The 19,773-nt window shown below is 39.4% G+C and overlaps 1 protein-coding gene across 2 annotated transcripts in view; it reads left to right on the top strand.

The window, feature by feature from the left end:
• gng2 (guanine nucleotide binding protein (G protein), gamma 2) overlaps positions 1-19,773 on the top strand; it is a 27,975-nt gene continuing 8,202 nt past the window's right edge. The window contains exons 1-2 of one of the 2 annotated variants that reach the window (XM_041813420.1): positions 1-211; positions 17,137-17,213. The gene's annotated coding sequence lies outside the window, so the exon portion shown is untranslated. Of the gene's footprint in view, positions 212-14,059; positions 14,133-17,136; positions 17,214-19,773 lie in introns of those variants that run through there. The other variant, XM_041813421.1, reaches the window with a different exon arrangement.

The following is a 19,773-nucleotide window of genomic DNA, read 5'->3' on the forward strand; positions in this document are numbered from 1 at the left end:
GCAGCAGTGAGGAGGGAGGCAGGGAGGATCTCAGCTGGAGCAGAGAGAGAGAGAAAGGCGTACAGAGAGAGGAGTGTGTTGTAAGCGTGGATGCACTCGCCTGCTACGCTCAGTGACTGACTATTTGTGTGTGACAGAAAGAGCGTGGATACTACTCTACAGAACTGAATGTGTTTTGGGTCACAGACTGAGACGAAACGTGCATAAAAAGGTAGGATTTTATTAATACGTGGTGCCACATTTTATTATTTTCCTCATTTAGTAGCATGTGGGTTAATTGCATCTAAAGCAGGGTGTGTTCCAGGGGAGGAGGGCTTTTGTTTTTCATTTTCATGTCATTTTGTGATGCCACTAGCTGGTTTGCATCATGGAATCCCCTCCTCCCGCTAAAAGCCGTCAAAACCGCCTCACTGTCAGGTGGGCTGCTGCCTTTATTCCCCCCATCTTTTCATATATGTGTAAATGTAAGGAAGAATAAGAGAATGGACCCCGCTTTCTCTTCTTCTTTCCCTCCTTTTTTCAATTCTCCCCAAAGGATTGAGTAGATCTTACACTATGGAGCCAGAGGAATTAAGGACATCTGTTTCAGGGAGTATTTGCACAAGCAGAGGGACATAAAGAAGGAGGTGAAGAGGGAGGATGTAGAGGAAGGGGGTGTGATTGATAGAAGCAGCAGAAAACCAAAGAGGAGTCTTACAAGCCTCCTGTAAGATTTTTTTTTTCTATTCGCCACTCTCACTGCACCGTGAGGAGAAAGCAATCGACCACACAAGGTCTATGTAGTGGTTGTACAAGGCAGATGGTCGGAAGAGGTGGAGGAGGAGGTGGAGGAGTAGAAGGAGGGGGGTTTAGTGTTTTATGTTGCCCATAGACAGATACAGTCACTGACAGTCACATGCATTCACAGGAAATCCAAAAAAAAAAAAAAAACAACGCAGGCATGCTTTTTCCCCACCGTTGGCTCGTCACACAAAAAGCGCCGTCATGTACTACTCACACTTAAATCATCAAATCATGCGTGTGGGGTTGTGTGTTACATATACAGGCCTGTTATTAACACACACTGCGAGTCAGAATTATGCAAGAGATCATGTACAGGCGGCTCGTACTGTATCTCGAAAGGCAAGCTGCTCGAAGGCCAAAGATTGTTCCACACACTTCACTGTTGAGACTAGGAGAAAAGTATCCAAGGATAAACAAGATTTAAAACCTTGAGGGTTTTCCAGAACAAAATAAAAGGAGCGCTACTGATTGAAAACAGACAGGGAGTGAGGGAGAAATGATGGGAGAGAATAAGAAAGAATGCGAAACTGTCCACGCCTTATTGATCGATTTGACCTCTTCAATCCCACCGCAGCTGTCAAACAAAAAGTCAAGAGAAAGTTTGAGCAATTCTTGGCTCATCTTCCTGAAAGCATTATTCTTGTGAAGGCATCTTAATGTGGGAGTGTACTTCTTTTGAACAGATAAAATTGTATCTCAGAGATCTGACGCTTCAGCAGTAATGTAACATGAAGAAAGGATGTTACTGCACTGACCTTTGTACTTGCTGATTTTATGCCTTAAGCTCATGCAGCCATGATGTGATCTGAAAAGGATAATGCACATCAAGAGCTGTTTATGAGACTTTCTAGGAAAAGCCTGAGTTAAGTCTTAAATGGTCTCCAAGAATGTCAACTCATTTAAGAAAGTCCAAGGGAAGCTTAAAGTCTTCTGTTTGCCATGTCAAGCCATGAAAATATTTCTGGTGTGAAGTCAAGAAAGAGTGAAGAATCAATCAAGTTTACAGTCAATGTCTTCAAGTCTGGTCCCTGAGTTTTCAGGTCGTCAAGACAGGCATTCGTCACTTTGAGTCTTGTCGTAAGAAATGTCAGATTCTGTCTTTTGCCCTTAAAGGAAAAAATTAGACATAGAATCACAAGTCATGTCTCAAGTCAGTCTAGTCTTGAAGATGTCATGTCCAGGAAAAGTTTTACATCCTACTCTGTTTCCCTTAAGGTAAGTCAGAGTCACGTCTTGAATTGTGTTTCAAGCTCTAAATGTCAGACATTTAGATTTAGTTTTACTCGAACAACTGAACTCAAAGCGTCTGATACTTAAATATCACATGGAAGTCCCTAGCCCCTTTATTCGTAGTCTATGGGTGAGTCCCATTTCTACCCTTTAGCCCTAATCTTAGCCCTAACCCTTGGTTTTGCGTGTTCACGTCACATGAAAGGGTGTTCCAATTCTCTTTTGAGTTGAGGACTAGGGCAAAGGGCCAAGGGCTACCTAGCTTTTCCAGAGACCACACTTGAAACCAAGGAGTAAGATGAATATCCCTCCATGCACTGCATTCACTTGCAAAATGGCACAATGGACTATGAAGGAGGTGCATAAACGTAAATATTTTAGGCAATTATAAATGATTACAGAAAACACAGTCTAAAGCCACTGGGGATGGGAGTTTATTGTATTTTCAGTACGTACATGTGTAAACAAGAGCTATTAACTGTATGAATATATAGAAAAGATCAACACAGAGATCCATAGTATGAACGAGATGGCAGAAGCTTTGTAGCTACCAAAGAAGGTAGATGTCAGTAGACAAAGGGGAAGGGTTAAGGGGTAGAAATGGGATTGGCTTTAAGTCTGACTTAAAGTTCTGTCTCAGGGATTTTGCTGCGTCTTGTCCTACCAAGTGCAAAGGTCTTTAAGGTAATAGTGTGGCCCCACTCAATTCATCACTGTGTGGCTGAAAGTGTACTCCCATTCAGTAGTGCGACTGGCCGTAACACCACTCTTGCCTTTGCAGGCCAAGCTAGCGGAGTTGAGTAGGCACAATAATGTTTGGGAACAGGAAGTGTTGTCATGAGACACCACACACACACACACACACACACACCCACACACACACCAACTCTCAGGGAAGGCATTTCATTTGATAAAGGTTGATTGAATACCAGAACTGTTGGACATCCAAGTCATTAAGATGAGTATGAAGCTGGAGGAACTGCAAAATAGTTCTTCTTCAAAAGTGAGAGTTTTTGTGTACAAAAAATTACAAGAATTTTCAAATTAAAATACAACTGACAAAAAACTTGTACAAGTACAAGTCAAGACTCACTTCAATTCTTCACAGCTATCATGTTCCAAGTCCCTACTTTTTTTATCAATTAAATCCAACTTCCTTCAAGAGATTTGAGCAGTGTTAATTTCTTTTAAGGGCAGCCTCAGTTTACTTCTAATTTGACAAAAAATTAGTCCGTTTTCAAGATCCTGAAGGCAATATTTGAAAAAGCTTCCTCTCCAGGTCCACAGCTTTGCTAAGTAGCTAATAATCAAAATGACAAGTCCCATTCAGCTTGATTTTAGGCTCCAAGTCCCATCCAAAATGTTTTGATTTGCATCATTTTAAGTTTGTTTTTGTTTAAGGCTGAAGTCAAGTCAGGCATTTCAAGGGTCTGGTCCCAAATAACAAAAGTCTAACAGCAGTCAAGTCCATTTAGGGTTTCAGGTACCTGTATTTATTCCTGATAAATACTTGATAATTTTGAGTCAAGTTCTTTGCAAAGCTACAGATCCATGATTTTGAAACATGAAGTTCTAATGTCATTAACGTTCAAGTCACATAAAAAGTTCTTCAGACTGATGATTCACAGGTCACTTCTCAGTTTTGATTCGTCTTTCACAAATGTCTTCTAAATTATTTTCAGATTTGTTTTAAGTCTTGCCCAACAAAGTCAAGTCTAAACACCTTTGGGCTAAAGCCTGGGGCTGGAATGTTTTGAATTCCCTGCATCATTTGAGTCATCCAAAGTAATTTTCTGTAACTTACCGGCTACTTAAGTGCAACACTAACTGGAAGTCTTTAGGGAGCCAGTTCTCCCAGCAGTCAGCATCTTGATGAGTTATGCCTGACTTCAAAGTCAGAAGTTATAACCTTTGAAGGCATCAGCTACAAATCTAAGTTTCTGGCAACCTGGACGAAATCTATGGTAAGCAGAATCCTCAGCAAAGCAGAAACACCATCATCACTTTTCAGCCATGAATCTAAGCGGGTCAGGATCTGAAACAGTCCAAGCAGCACGCTCAGGCTCTCAGCAGAATCTAAACAAGTCCGGATGTTTGTAATATTGTTAACAGCCCAGGAGTCGGGCCTGTTATTCTTGGCATGCTGATTGATTCCAGAGGAAAAGTGTGTTTATGCCTCCTTACACAAGTCAAATGCAAAAATCCTGCTGAGTCTACAGCTGAGGCAATGGACAAGAGAGATAAGTGTACACAAAAGGTGGAAACTTTCTATTTTGATGGAGGTTTAAATTTAAATTTGAACAAATTTGAAAAATAATTCAAGTGTGGTGAAGTTGTCCCCCTGATGGCTGAACTCCCTGACGAAGTTTCAACCCCTTTTCCTGGCAGCCAGTATCAATCAGCTGGTGAATATTTTTCATTCTGATCAGTCAAAGAAGCATTTAGCTTTTTTTTTGTATGCTTCGAAAGTGTTTAGCTTTATATTTGGCCCTGTTTCCTCTCCATTAACTACACTGCAGATAAGACACAATGGTTTAAGCACGCGTCTTTTAACATTGGTGACAAAAAAAGACATGGTCAGTACTTTGATCTAACAAAGAAACATGCGGGGCCTTGATCGTCTGATTTAATAAACATAATAGACCACATTTGTGCTCCCTGGAGCAATAAGCCTTCTCCCTGCTGTCTTCTTGACTCCCAGGAGATGCATCATTTCCTGGCCCACTGCCTTCTCCCCTCCCCCCTTCTGGGACCTAGATTAACCCCCAGTACACACACAAACACATAAATACGCACACGACGCAATCTCAAAGATGGCAAGATGGGCAGGGCATGCTAGAGATGGCACAGATGTCCAGGGTAATCGAATAATCATGGGTGGTGGTGGTCTGACCGAGAGGCAGTGGCACGAGGAATGAGAGGAAAAGGGGTTTTAGGTCAAAATTCAATTTAATAAAGGTTGGTATGAATTATTCATTCTAAAATAAGTGTTAGAAAGCACGCCAAGGAATGTGAGTAATTAGGATAGAAAAATTCTGTCACTACAAACATTATTTTCTTTGCATTAGCTATATAGTCTTAAACAAATCATCTTACCAACATTAAAGCCAAAGTTGCCTAGATAGCAGGTAGATCAATCATGCGACTAATCTCTTTGGGGTTTTTTGTGCTATATGTTGGGAGAAAGAAACCCCAATGATTGGACATAAGAGCCATTTTGATCCACTTTGCTCCTGCAATCAGACATCAGGTCTTTTTTGTTATTGGTTGACCCATTATTTCTGGTTGAGAGATGCTGCTCTAGCAGTTGCCTGGCACCATTAAAGACTTAAATAATCACAGACACTACACATTTTTGAGATTTTATCCCCCTAAATTAACTACAAACTAAATGTATGGCTGCTTTAAGATCATTGACTGTTGCTTTGCATGTCCTTTGTTATTAAGAATCTGAACAAAGCAAAAAGAAAATTGACCAACTATTTTCATATTCATGAATGTTTTGAGCAGCAGTGGACAGCAACACCTGCTGAAGAACTGCAAGTAATTTTTTTGAGCACCTGTACTTTATTTGATCATTATTACAAATTATACTTTCATTTCACTACATTAGAACTTATGGAGCCTACTGTTAGTTCATGCAGCTGACAGCCAGCTGATCCTAATTATTGCCTCTCAGCTTGATGATTTTAAATGCAGAATGACACGTACCCTTTTTATAATTTAAACCCATGTATTCTAGTGAAAATAAATTGTTGAGATTTTTCAGAGCACTTTAATACCCAGGTATTTTTAAAGCAGGTACTCAAGCACTTTAAACAGAGCGATGCCTGCAAGCTGGTTCAGGTAGTCAATCTCAATCTGACTGATTCACACCTGACATGCATCATAATTAAACCACACGAAGCACATCTTCCTAATTCAGCATTCTACTTCAGCTGCGAGATTTCCAGTCTCTCCTTCTGCTCTGCAATTGGCAGCTCTGCCCTGAATTAGCACTACGCTCTCGTTTGCAACCCTCCTCCAACCTGGGATCCACCTGTAGGCTCTGGCAGGGAGTTTTAAGATGTTAGCCAATGATGAAATCAGAGCCTGACACCAAAAAAAAAGGGGTTGACTGAGCTCAAGTAATCATAGGACTGGGAACCTTCACTTCTGTTGGAGTAATATCTGACCAGGAGTATCTACACTTTAACTTAAGTAATGAAGCTGTGGACTTTCACTGGTGTTGAGTAGCTAGCTGGGTAGCTAACACCAGGAAGCTGTTGGGTAAACCAAGTGAAATGACCAATGACACACTCTAAGATTTCCTGGGTTGCATGCACGCATCTGTTTTAAACCCAACTTTTAAGAGCTCAAGAGCCTGTTGTTTCAGGAAAACCTGTGCCAGATGGCACAGTGAAACTAAGTTTCTCTGTATACAGAGTTGACAAGACAGAGAGGAGACATCTAAAAAAGAAAGAACTACCACAAAAAGAAGTAGGATGAGGTTATGTCACTGTTAAGAAAAATTCCAAAATGGATTTTGAAAGAAAGACAAAGAAAGAGACTGAAAGTAAGCAATAATGGGTCAATCATGTTGTTTTTATGATCATGTGAAGCTAAAACTGTATCTGAAATTAAAACTAGAATAAATGCCCAGCACTCATTTCCAGTGTTTCTAAATCAAGGAAAGCTCTTTACCTATTTGAGACTAAACTTTTCAAGAGGTGTCTCTGACAGTCATTATATCCCGGAGAGCTGCTGAACGTCCTGGTCTGAGTCCTGTGTTAACAGAAATACTGATGCTCCCTGTGTCCCGTCTCTTTGTGTGCACAGGGAGGGATGTCCTTTCTCCTGTTCAAGGGCAGGGATCCGTGCTCTGTTACATTCAATAGTCAATATCTTCTTGATCGTGTTCATTAATAACTCTGGAGGTCAGTTTTATGTTACCTCTCCTTGCTGCGGTCGCTGTAAAAAGCCGCTCTGAAAGAAGATCTTAGATCACAAAAAGACCTCTTCCTTCTCCCTGATAAACTTTTCTATTTCCAGCTCTCATGTATTTTTTTTTTGTGACCCTGAGCAACTTCTTGGGTCATTTTAAACTCTGTAAATCTTTGTTTAGACGAGTGTGTCCTTAACTGCCTCCTGTCTCGCGGTGACATCTCTGCCTGTACTTCATTGTCCTATGACAAACTGAGGGCGGTACAGTCACTCGGTCACACTGTGAGGGCTGGATGACTGAACTTTCTGCATGCATGTGAGTGATTTTGAATGCTCGTGCACCACTGGTGTTCGGTCTTTTAAGAATAATGACAAACAGACTTGCTTTTGAAAATCTGCTGTGGGGAATGAGTAGTAAAACACAAAAAGAAACAACCAAGTCAGCATAGAAAAAGGGGTCATTTTGGTTTTTACAGAAACAAGATGGGATGTCAGGATGTTTTTGTTTGATAAAATGGCCTCAGTTTTTCCTTGTGCATGACACGTTCAGCTCTTTTAAGGGGTAGGTTCATGAGAAGAAAAGAATACTGTTTTTAACTTGTATTTGTTTTAGTCAGGGTAAACTACAACTTTAAGTGTAAGCTCATGGTTCAAGATTCCTCCAACTACTGCTAAAACTTCGCCCAAACAGCATATGTAAATAAAACCAGACAGAAAGGGTCTGTCAAATGTTGGGTTTTTGCATGTGGTGTGCAGGGGTATCTTTTTAAAATGAGACTCTACAATAGATTGTAGGATCTTTTCAAAACTTTTGAAAGCCAAAGAGGATGTAGTAAATCCACCAAACTGAATTTTTCTCAGCCAAAAGCAACCACGTGCAGCTACAATCTAATCTAAAGTTTAGCCTGTCTCTCTCAAGCTAGTCTATTTAATAGCTATGCGCAGTAGTCTATGCCATTGTGAGCACTACATGCTTGTGTTAAAGTATCTGTGTCATTCTGCAATAATCCACCCAAACATCAATCTGCAGTGCAAATTTTATTATGCCAGTTTTTTGTCCAGTCACCACATTTACGACTTATCTACAGGAAATCATGGCGACTCAAAACAAGTGTATAATATTAGAGTTGGAGTTGAGCAGCGGTTAATTAAATTGCAGTTAATGTAAAGAAGAAAAGGGAGGAGATTTTGAAGGAGAAGAGCTGAAACAGCTAAGGCAGAAGATGGACTGCTTTGTACTCATTCTGCCACTTAGAGACGTGGATGAGAAAATGCACGTCTAGTATTTTTGGATGTCAGTGAGTTAATCTGACTAGTTGTATCGGCTGTCTTATCTCACTCAAATGTGCACACAATTAGGTCATTTCCACTGAGTGGTCTGGTTCAGTTCGGTGCGGCATACATTTTTGTGCGTTTCCATAGAGCAAAAGTTGGAAAGGGTCCCAAGAAAACAACTCACGGCACAGAACATATTAGTCTGCCCTGTGGGGGGCGGGCGAATACGGGAGAAAAACAGACTATTATTTGATTAAGCTCCACGGTGTTTCCTAGTCAGTGGATATTAATATCTGGCCACAAATTTTGTGAATTTGAAGCTTTAGATCAGTGGATTCTCTGTATTGTAGATAGTTATTCATCTGCTTCTTACATTTTTCTTGTGAAAACATCACTCTGTGGTTGTTGTTTGTTCTTGTAAAACTCTGGGCTGCAGCCTATTTTAAAACAAGATCGGCGCACCCATGATTTTTGACTAAATCTAGTTTGATTTTAACACCAGTTAAACCTTTGGTTTATTTTCAGTGTGGTGAATTCTCATGGTACAGCTCTAAGCTTTTGTATTATGTCATATAAACTGTTATAGACTAGATATTTTTGCATACTAATGTATTGTTACGACTCAAAATGTTCCTGTACACATATTCCATCAGCTGAGGATCTGCACTGACCGCAGTTAACATAATCAATATGTAGTTATTTTTTCAAAAAAGCACTTTACTGCTTATTCCCTACTGATTTCTGTCACTCATCCCTTCTGTAACTGCGGCTGGACCAGCAGACTCGCGCTGCATGTGATTTCACATCCATAGCCTTTACAGCCCAGCCACCAAGTGAGGGTATGGGTGTCTGTGGAAACTGAAGCTATTTTTAGCATACTGAACCATACCAAACCATACTCAGTCAAACCTGACCACCTGGTGGAAACAAGGCTAATGCGCCTGTAGGCACTACTCAGAGAATGGTAGCCACCAGTGCTAACCAATGGACCTATCACAGGGCTCTGTGTCTTTTGAGATGGTGTACATTGGCATGTATAGGGTTCAGGGTGTCGCATACACTACTGCATAGTTGGCCTGGAAGTCTTTGTTTTTGGAGTTAAAAGTTGTGTTAAATAAAGTTCTGCTCATGACTAGCACTGGCCCTCAAAGTTAGCAAAATTTTGTAAGTGCTCCTCTTTTGTTTTAGGTAGATTTTTTGTCTTTTTTTATGCCTTAATCCATAGAGGAGGACAAGGATGAGAGATGAGAGAGGGAGAGACATGCAGAATAGGAGCCAGAAGCCAGACTCGAACTTCCGTGTACATGAGGCTGACTTAATCACTGCGTGCCATCAGCACGCCCTGTACTCTTTGCTTTTAACTTCTCATTCGGTTAAACATCGGCAGTAAACAGGGACACACTTTAAACCATTACAGCATTTGCTTCAGTTAGTCAAACGAGTTTTTCTGTTACAAATGAGATGTGTGAAATTATTTCCAGGTATCCAACACTGGAATTTTGAGATTTCTAAGAATTGTGCATTTCTAAGATTACCACTGGGAATTTGTGGACAGGAGTATTTCCTTATGAGCTTGCGGTCCAGGTGGGCGTAGGGTCAAAGAGCAAAACAGGTAGAAAATAATCAGTAATCACACTGGTAATCACTTTGCACAGCTTTCTACTTTATCTGTCCAAACAGGCATGTATGTGCAACTTTGCCATCAGTTCTCCAGATGTTACACCTCAGCTTTAACTTCATCTGTCTGAAATCTTTGGTTTAAGTGTAAACAATGGCAAGGTTTAAAAAAAAAAAAAAGTGGTCACTAGAATTCATGTTCTTTAAAAACAGAAAATAGTAAACAAAGTTTATAGCATTATAAGCCAGAGAGAGCCACTGAACCATTGCATGGTACTAACATTAGCTCAACAGTCTAACAATATGCTTTTTCTTCTGCCCTTAAAGTAAATATTTTCAAGTGCTGCAGGCTAGAGATGAGGCAGCTTATTTTGTCTCCCTACTTCAGAAATAAAGACCCACTGTTTCATGGTCAACAGTGAAGTATTTTAGCACTGGGAGGCTACAAAACTTGAGATTAACTGTGATAATAACACATGGAGACAGGCTTTACTGGTCTTCTAAACTTAGCTTTGGTTATCTCTGAAGAGGGTCCCATCCTACCTCTTCATGTCCCTACAGAGGCTTGCAGGTTAATCACAGACTCTCAGGGTCCAGATGGCTGAGCTGGGGACAGATTTATAATTACCACGCTCTGATTTCACACCCTGGGCATCAGATCACTCCCCTCCTGGTCGTCTTAATTTCTCATTGGACGGTGTAAAAATAAGAGGAGCAGAGGATAAAAAGGTGCACGCTAAAGAAAGAGGGGAAAAAGAAGCGGGCTGAGAGTCAGCATGTGTGGGAGTGCGTCAGAGATCATCACTCTCGACAGGCCAGGAATTATATTTTCCTCACCAGGAAGTTTCCTGCAGTGCTTAATCACCCTTTAAGTCAGAGACACTCAGAGTCAAGCAGCAGCTATAATCACATCTGTGGAGGGCCTCGTCACGAACACAGACCCCCTGAAAAACTGTGAGGAAGGGGTTCAAAACAGCGCTAAATGGCAGGGGAAGGATGGCAGAGGGGGTCAGATTGATTCGGTGGTGTTAGCAGCAGGACAGAGCATGCTGGGGGTGTTTAAGCCCCATCACTGAGCACCTGTCTGCCACGCAGGGAGGGACGGGAAGCAGAAGGCTAGAGCACAGGAGAGAAATGGATCGCCAGTCACATTTCATAATGCACCACTCTGATTTTTGTTAGCTGAAGATGCTTTGCTGGCACAAAAGTAGGGAGTTTTACAAAAGCATTAGATAAAAAAAAGCTTGCATTCTCAGTTATAACGGTCTATCCTCCCCTGATCTCACAGCTGCTGTGCAACGTAAATCTGATGACACAAACAGTTCACAGGAAATCCAACTCAATGAACATTTTTTTTATTTAGAACAACAGTTTGCTTTCTAGCTTTTTTCCTGCAGGAATAAAAACTGATGTAGGCGCGGAGTTAAACAGAGTAGACAGTGAAGGATGTGACAATCTAGTCAGGAGAAGTTTGATATAAAAATGGCACCAAATATTTTGATACTGTTTGATACCACTTGTTAGAAAATGATTCAATCTGTTATTTAATGATCTGTAGATTACTAAAGCTTTACAAAACTGCATCTATTTTATAGCCCCAATGCAAAATACTGGATGAGTATGACTTCAAATGTTGCCCCCAAAACAGATTAAATTATTGTTTGGTTTTTACAAAAACAGTATTAAAGTTTAAAAATATGGAATCAAAACAGCCCTATTAGGTGAAGCAACAGCTTTTAATAATTACAACAAATATAAAACTTAAAATGGCATTCTCATGTTTCTATAACACCGATGCATCCTTAACATTTTTTTGTGTTTGCAAGAATTAGCATCTTAAATGCGTAGTAACTTCCTTTTCTCCTCCTTGGTGAGCTGGAACAAGCCATACCCATAACACTCATATCTTTTATGTTCATAAAGAAAATTATTCTTCCCTGTACAGTTACAAGCTGTTCTATTTTCATATTCAAACTACATCCACACCTGCAGAATATCAACAACAGATGCTTGTTTAGTTTTCCTGGAACTCCCAGATGTAAATGAAGACTGGCGAGTGACAACGCGGATGTGTCCGTGTGCAAATACGTGTTCAAAGCAAATAAAACCCCACACAGTCACATGGAATGAATCACGTGACTGTGTTTGACATCCCTCAGCAGAGGCGGTAATGTCAATATTTGTGACTAGTTGTAACAGTGTTTTACATATTTGCACTCTATAATATAGACTCCTACAACAATGACAGCGTCTTTGTGTGATGCAGGAGCATGTGAGAGGACTTGAAAAAGTAAGTGATAAGAGCATGAAGTTAATGACACATTGCCTGTTCTATTCATCACTGAAAAAGATACAGTGCTTAACAAATTTATTAGACCACCCTAACCTTAACCAAAGTAAGGTTTATGCCACAGCTGCCCTAAATTAACAGCATTGGTAATGACAAAAATCATTTTTTATGTTTCTGCAATGGTTAATACACCAATATGTAGAAGCTCTTTAACTGAAATTATCCATTAATTTTCAGATTTACTGATTTTCAAAAAACTGAAAAATAGTAAAGCACATTATTTCTTGATTAATATGTGAAATTATAGTTATTTACTTGCATTCCTGAACAGAAAAATTAGTTTTAGTGGTTGAATGTTGTGCTTGATTAATTTCTGACTTCTCAGAGAAGCCCAGTGAGCCGGCTCAAATTTGGGTGAATTCAGTTGGAAATCCCTCATTCCTGTTCAAAATGGTAAAACGTGGAGAGCTCACTGAAAATGAAAGACTCTGCATTAAAGCACTTCATGATGCTGGATGGTCCCTGAGACAAATATGACAGGTGGTCTAATAAATTTGTTAAGCACTGTAAAGTATTTTCTGAGAGCATGAGACTAAAGGAAGTTTGATCTTGGACCCACCAAATGATGCAAAATCACCTGTGGCTTAATGCACCGGCTATGTTAAAGTTTTATCAAACATTATAACATGAACACTAAAGTTTATGTTGAAACTAGTTAGCTTGTAACTTTAAGTTGTATCATTGCTTGGTTGTACATCAGGGACATAAGGTTCATGTTCTCTAGTAGAATTTAATGTCTAAACCCACAACTATTACTACTATTGCAGAAAGAAAACCGCAACAAAAATGTATCTAAAATGTAAGACAGTCCATTTAAAGTTTTTGTTTTAACCTCTTGGAGGTTTTAGCACTAGATTCTCTGGAAAGACAAAGCATGCTGCTTCGCTAACTCAGGGAGCATTTTTTAGCAGAGCCTTCAAGACCAAGAGAAACGTTTTTATAATACAAGGTCAAATCTATGACAAGTTTCCCTGACGGAAACGTGATAACTAAACCTACAGTCTTATCTACATGCTGTGTGACATAACAAAAGTGAAAATGAGTGATGCAACTGTCAGCTATTTTGCAAAAAAGGGCTCTGTATTTCTATAAAAATGTTGGAATTATGGATTATCTAATAAAAGTAGAATTCTTTAACAGTATTTCTCTACATTTAGCAACCCACAAATTTGGTACTTCATAAAATTATTAACACATCTAGGAATAAGGGTAAAATGTTGCTTATAAATGTCTAAAAAAAGAGATGCATCTTTCTTTGTGGACATCCACAAGACAGTCTTGCTACAAACTGAAGCACCAGAGCAGATGGTTTAAGAATCTCTGCTCTGATAAAAATGATTAAACAGCTTACATAACACCGTGTAACAGTGGGATTACAGACTCCAGCAACTGCAGAGAGGTGACAACACAGTACAGTAAGACCTCATGCTCTTTTTTCTGTTAAGTTTTTAAACAGTAAGCAGTTTCATTGCTGCTCGAGTACTCTGCCTTGGGGATTCCTGCCCCTGTTGGCGAGATTTTTAATGGATGTCTTACTGTAAGGTTGCTTTACCGTTGCATGCTGCCATGATTTACGACGGCTGGAATTCCCTTCCTCTGCAGATATGCTCATGCAGAGAAATTGACCCATTTGTCAGAAGCAGCAGAAAAACTGATCTTCAGAGTCACAGATGCATGAAGAATTAATCTGTTGGAGCAGAGAAAGAGAAAAAGGAGAACACAGAGAGGTGAAAGGGTCAGTATTAGAGGAAGCTCAACCGAAAGGAAAAGAGTTTGACATTGTTGGCCAAGAGTCAGATGAGAAAATTTACTCTGTCCTCATGTCTGTTTGATATGAAAATTAAGGAAGTATGTGGGTAGCTTTGCAGAAACTCTAGGAGCAAAGGCAAATAGCTAACATAGCTTTATCTGAATGCACTGTGAGAACATCTGACTACCCTGAAAGAGAATACAAGTGAGTATAATATTTACAGGTTTCTAATTGTTAAATTTTATAAATTTGTAGAAAGCCTAAAAGGGTTAAAAGGATAAATATAAGAATGTATGGTTTTATGAGTGCTTTTATGTAAAAGAAAGTCTTGGCTAAGATTGTTCTTTCTATAAACAGTCCAACATATCCCAATTTTTTTAAATTTAGCTATGCTTATCCCAGTCTTTGAAAAAAAAGTACGATCTTTTAGCGGGAAAAACACAATATTTCAGCTAAATTGAGCCACATAACTGGCAGGGCTGGGTGATACAGCCTAAAATTCACATCACAATAATTATTTAATTTTCTGCCCTTTGCAGTAACAGTATTATATCGTGGTATTACAAAAGAACTTTATAATTCTGTGTTCACTCCTCTACAACTGCACCTTCAGTAGTTTTATTTCTCTCTAGCTGAGCTGTGTTAAGCCAGAGATTCCCAAACTTTTCAACCCATGACCCCCAAAATAACAGCATCAGAGACCGTGGACCCCCACCCCCACCCCAAAATGTTACTTAAAAATGATGCTTTTATTTTAAAGTCCTCATTTTAACAATCTTTTTACAACTATGTACAAAATTTACTGCTTTAAATCATATTAAATTGTTGAGTTGATCCATTGCAGCTCACAGCTTGTGTTAAAGCCCCAGACAGGCTGACAGAGCTGCCCTCCAAAGCAAGCACACTCGCTGTATGTTGCTGCTATTGTACATGTTAGACAAGACTTTTGACCCAGTTCTGTGCTTTGTGCGTGAGTTACATTCAGTTTGTTTCCTCACTGCACTCAACACCAGAGCAAAATCATGCTGATGATGGGACTCAGACTGAGCTGTTGTCTGTCACGCATCACTCTGCTGTGCTAAAAACAGCATTGGTTTTGCCTTGTGTGTGCACTATAACTAAGAATGAGTATCAGAGTTTATTACCAACACTTCAGTACCTGCCAGATCAAATTAAAACGCAGTTTTAGAGGCTTCATTTTTGGTACCCTGCCACCAAAATGGGACCCCTTGCGACAAAGGCACATGGAATTTGTGGGATTTATGTGCATTCATTTCATTTCAGCAGAGCATGAACGTCTTTATCATTTTGCTTCCAGTAGCAGTGCCTGTGTTCTGCCTGTATTTTCATATCAAGTACACAGTCACACTGACACATTTACATTATTGTTTCTCTCTGATGCAACGCCAGCATATGAATTTAATTGAGTCTCCTTCACAAAGAAATTACATCCATTTTCTTATAACAAGATTCCTACCTGCTTTTAAAAATCTTATGAAGGACTTTTTAAGACCTGAATTGAAAAAAATTAAACAACCTTTTCGTGATAAACAGTCAAAAATGACAGAGAAACGAGATTTCTCTCTAAACTGGACCAGGGCTGAATTTTCTGATCAATTGAAGTGAAATGAAATGATATAAGGCAAAGACGTTTTGGTAATAAATGCCCAAATTTGATGATTTCTGGCACATTTAATAAATATCCTATTGATATTCCTTATGGTGATATAAATCATAACACATTATAACAGATATCATGAGCTGATCCTAAACAATTTCACTTTTAAAAAGCAGAATAAAGCTTTTTGTCAGGGAAGACCTGTGAAATTAAGGTTGGGCTGCATGGATTTTTAAGTAGGCCACTTGGTAACCCTGCTGTTAGAGAACCGGACTAGTATTTTACGACAGTACAGAGTGTATATAACCAGTGAGTCTGATAAAACCAGAGAGGGTTCTGGATCCAACACTGAATTCCATGAATTGTAGAGAATATTTATGCAACAACTTATGGAGGATGATGATTAAAATCGTAAAAGGCTGGCTAGAAAACGAGGACTAAATAAGAACACGTCTTAGTCAAAGTATCCTCTAAAATTCAAGACCTCTCACTTGTAAAAATCAGACTTAAGACTTCTTATCGCCTTAAGTTTAAAATATGCACCTCAATTTTTTTTTCAAGGATCTACAGGAACCCTGTTTTCTGATCCTTGGTCCTCTTGGTATCTTTTAGAAATATTTCTCTGAATTGTTTACGATACTAAAACAGCTTTTATTCGCCCACTGAATAAAATAAAAGCCAGCGACATTTGTTAAGTAGCATTTTAGTGCTGGTAACCGAAAACACCCAACTGATACACAACCCATTGCCAAGGTATGCATTTAAATCAGTGATGATCATGCTGCAAAATCTATTCTAGAGCAGAAATTTTACTGGTGACAGCATTGATGCTGGTTTACCTCTCACCACTATCTCCTAGCAGTCGTCTTTTTTAAACAGATGCTTGGTTAAGATCTTTCTATCTACCTCATCACTTTCACACAGAGCCAAGCTAGCAATTTCCTACTTTGGTGCCAAGCTGGTCTAATCTGAAATAAACTAAACTACTCTAATCCAACCTAAGTATATACTTGTAGTAACCAGCTGTAGTTATCATTTTTACTGTTTAATGTCAGCAAAGGAGGGAAGATGCACATTTTAGTGAAACTAGTCCAGTACTTGCTAATATAAGCTACTTATCTTATTGCAGAAGCTTCTTATTTTATTATTTTCTACAAACTGTTGAAATTATGGGTGCTGTCTTACTGAGGGCATCTGCAAAGGCGTTCTAAAGCCAAACAAAGTGGGTGATTTTTTTGGAAATAGTATCACCACCTAAATTTTGATCAATCTAGCAATGATAGAATTTGATCAGAAAAGGCCAAACATACACAATGCGAAACCTATTCCTTCAAAATAAAAATGAACCGTTTTCCCCAAATGATGTGTCATTTGCATCTGCTTCTGTAGCGTGTTGTGTTGCTTCTCTGTTAGTGTTTCTTCTAAAACCCCTCAGCAATGTTTGTAAGAGCCAGCTGTGACATTTTACAGAGGACAGCGGCACACACACAACTCTTGACATGATTTTTCTGGCTTGTAGGACTTGAAACGTGCAAAGCTTTCTACTACTGATTCTTACAAGCTTCAACCTCTCTGTTTCTCTGTTTTCAGAGAGTGGGGCGGACGTAAACTGCTGACTGAACTGCAGGCAGACAGCAGGGCCAAGTGCGGAGGAGTAAGCAGACAAGGTAAGTTACGACAAGAGGAGGAGGCTTTGGTTTCGTAACATTACAGCATGAGTGGTCAAAGCAATGCAACAGACCTCTGACTGTTTGGAAACCGGAGAAAATCTGTACAGATTTCAAAGCAGCTTCTGCAAAGTCTCAGAAGGCAAGCATGGTTAAGGCCTGTGCCCATCAAAATGCATTATCTAGCAGCGCCTGTTAGGATGTCACAGCTATCAGCATGTTGACACCACGCGCCACATCTCAGGGTGGTATTTTGGGCAGCTGGCAGATAGAAAGGAAAGAAGCACAAGAGGTTTCATGATACATAAATGAGCTAATCTATGATAGGGCAAGGAAATGACATTAAACGAAACCAGACAGGAAGCATCACATCTACTCTGTAGCCTAAATATTAAACCCTTTTTGTTGCCTTGAAGACACCAGCATGCATCTACACAGCACCATCTTCTCACCCCTCCCTCTTTAGATATAAAAATGTCAGGGTGGCATTCTCTCAGACTACACAAACAAGCTGGATGTCCTACTTCTGCATGTATTTTTAACTGACACATATATGTTTCTTAACAAATATTAGAAAACTTGAACACATAAAAGTAGCTTTGATCTATACAAAACAAAAATAAATCCCCTTAAAGGGGCATTTCTTACATGTTTTCAACAATTACTATGGCTGGTCAAATAGCCTACTGACTTTCTAAATTAACATCATGAATGTGAAAAACAACCGCTAAACATTTTTATTTAAGTAACGTCACTAAGTCTGCATGTACAGTAAAGCTGAGCTGCACTTACAGCTCCATCTAACTGGACTACCTTCCATGTCCAAGTATACAAGCACCAATGGAGTCAATGAGATATGACTATGGTGGTGATGATATGCTCCCTTTTAGCTGTTTGCATTCTGACTTTTCTCTGGTTGAACTTTTATGTCAGAAACCAAACAATCTACAAACAAGTTAGCCAGAGGCAGATTGTATGTCAAACAAGGAAAATAGGTTTCCTACTATCCATGCACTTTAATGTTTAACTCAGTCAGCTTACATAACACAAGCTGTATATCCCGGTCCAAAAATGCACCATTCTTGTTTCAGAAAGAGTTTGCACTATTATCTCAATGGCTTTCTAATTCAAATTTATGCTGTTCAACTTCTAGGTCAAAACCTACATTTAGGGTGGTGAAGCATGTGCAAAACACCCAGACCAGTTTGGTTTCCATAGAGGTGGCTGCATTGAGGAGTAAACTGAACCCTAGTTGCATTATGATAGAGGTGTGTCTCGATGTCTGGCTTTGAGAAATTCATCTTAGTACAATTTCAGTTGGTCCAACAACTTGGCATGCTTACAACAAGGCTGTGCCACAGTACAGCATAGCGCTAGCTTTCCTGTGGACTCCAGCAGAATCAAATCAGCATTCTCTTAGACTGTACCTGTGATGGCTTCTTTGTTTCACTTGTTTTCGTCTGTCATGAATCTAACCCTGTGGCCATCAGCAAGTAATGTGGCATGAGCAGCTATCACTAGCCAGTTTATCAAGTGTGTCCAATCAAATTAATGGCCTGTGCTCTGAATGAAACAGGAGATTTTAGAAGTGACCAGTTTGACAGAATCAAATCTGTTTTCATTGTCAGCTATGAGAGGAAAAGTTGGCACTGTGGAAGTTTTACACCAAAAGAGGGGATCAGCTCAACTGTTATTTTAAACATTGGTCTCAGTTTCAGCCCCGGTTTTCATAATTGGTGCAACTCTTATTGTCATATAAGATATTTTCTCCTTTATCATATCATATTGTTCTTCTTTGACTGTTTGGCTGTTGTAATGGTGTTGAGCAACTTAGCAGAGAGCACAAGAAACACATTTCGTCAGTGCATCGCAAAGAAGAATACTAAAGAGCAAAGGCTGGTGCCTTAAAATGTTTTTTATAAACAGAAATCCTTTAGGATTTTAACTTTGAAAAAAAAAAGACCTTCTCAATGAAAATACACTATTTTCATGGCTTTAAGTTTTTACCGGTTATACAACGCAAACCCTCTAAAACAAACACATCAAAACTGGGAGTTCCTGTCCTTTGTCTTCCAGCCTCTGAAGACACAGCTTTCCAACAACTTTTATGGTTTATATATAAAACGTCTTTCCTTTTCAGTTCAGCACAAACCAGGCTTTTATGTCCCAGTGTCTGATTATTTTTTATAAAGAACAGAGCTCTACTTTTCTTCTTCCCAGAAATCTTCAAGTCACATCTCTCTGTTATCAATAGCTTGTGATAGGATGGCCTGTTTTGACATGTCCCCTGAGTGTTGAAACATTACTATGGCCTCAATAAGAAGACGCCAAAGATTAATTTGTTCTTGTCAATCACACTTTTGTAGCAAGTCTTTGGCCTCTTTATATTGAGGACAGACAACAGTGAGGTTTCTGTGCAAGAGTCCCATGATATTTGTCCAAATTTTCAATTAAAGTAGTTATTTACCTGGCATTTAGTACAAAATACACAGGAGTATTCCGTTTGTGATCAGAAAACTGCAAGAAACTTGACACTTAGCTTTCACAGAGGGATGCCAGA

This window comes from Cheilinus undulatus, linkage group 18 (genome assembly GCF_018320785.1).
Source record: "Cheilinus undulatus linkage group 18, ASM1832078v1, whole genome shotgun sequence".
NCBI classification, from domain to species: domain Eukaryota; kingdom Metazoa; phylum Chordata; class Actinopteri; order Labriformes; family Labridae; genus Cheilinus; species Cheilinus undulatus.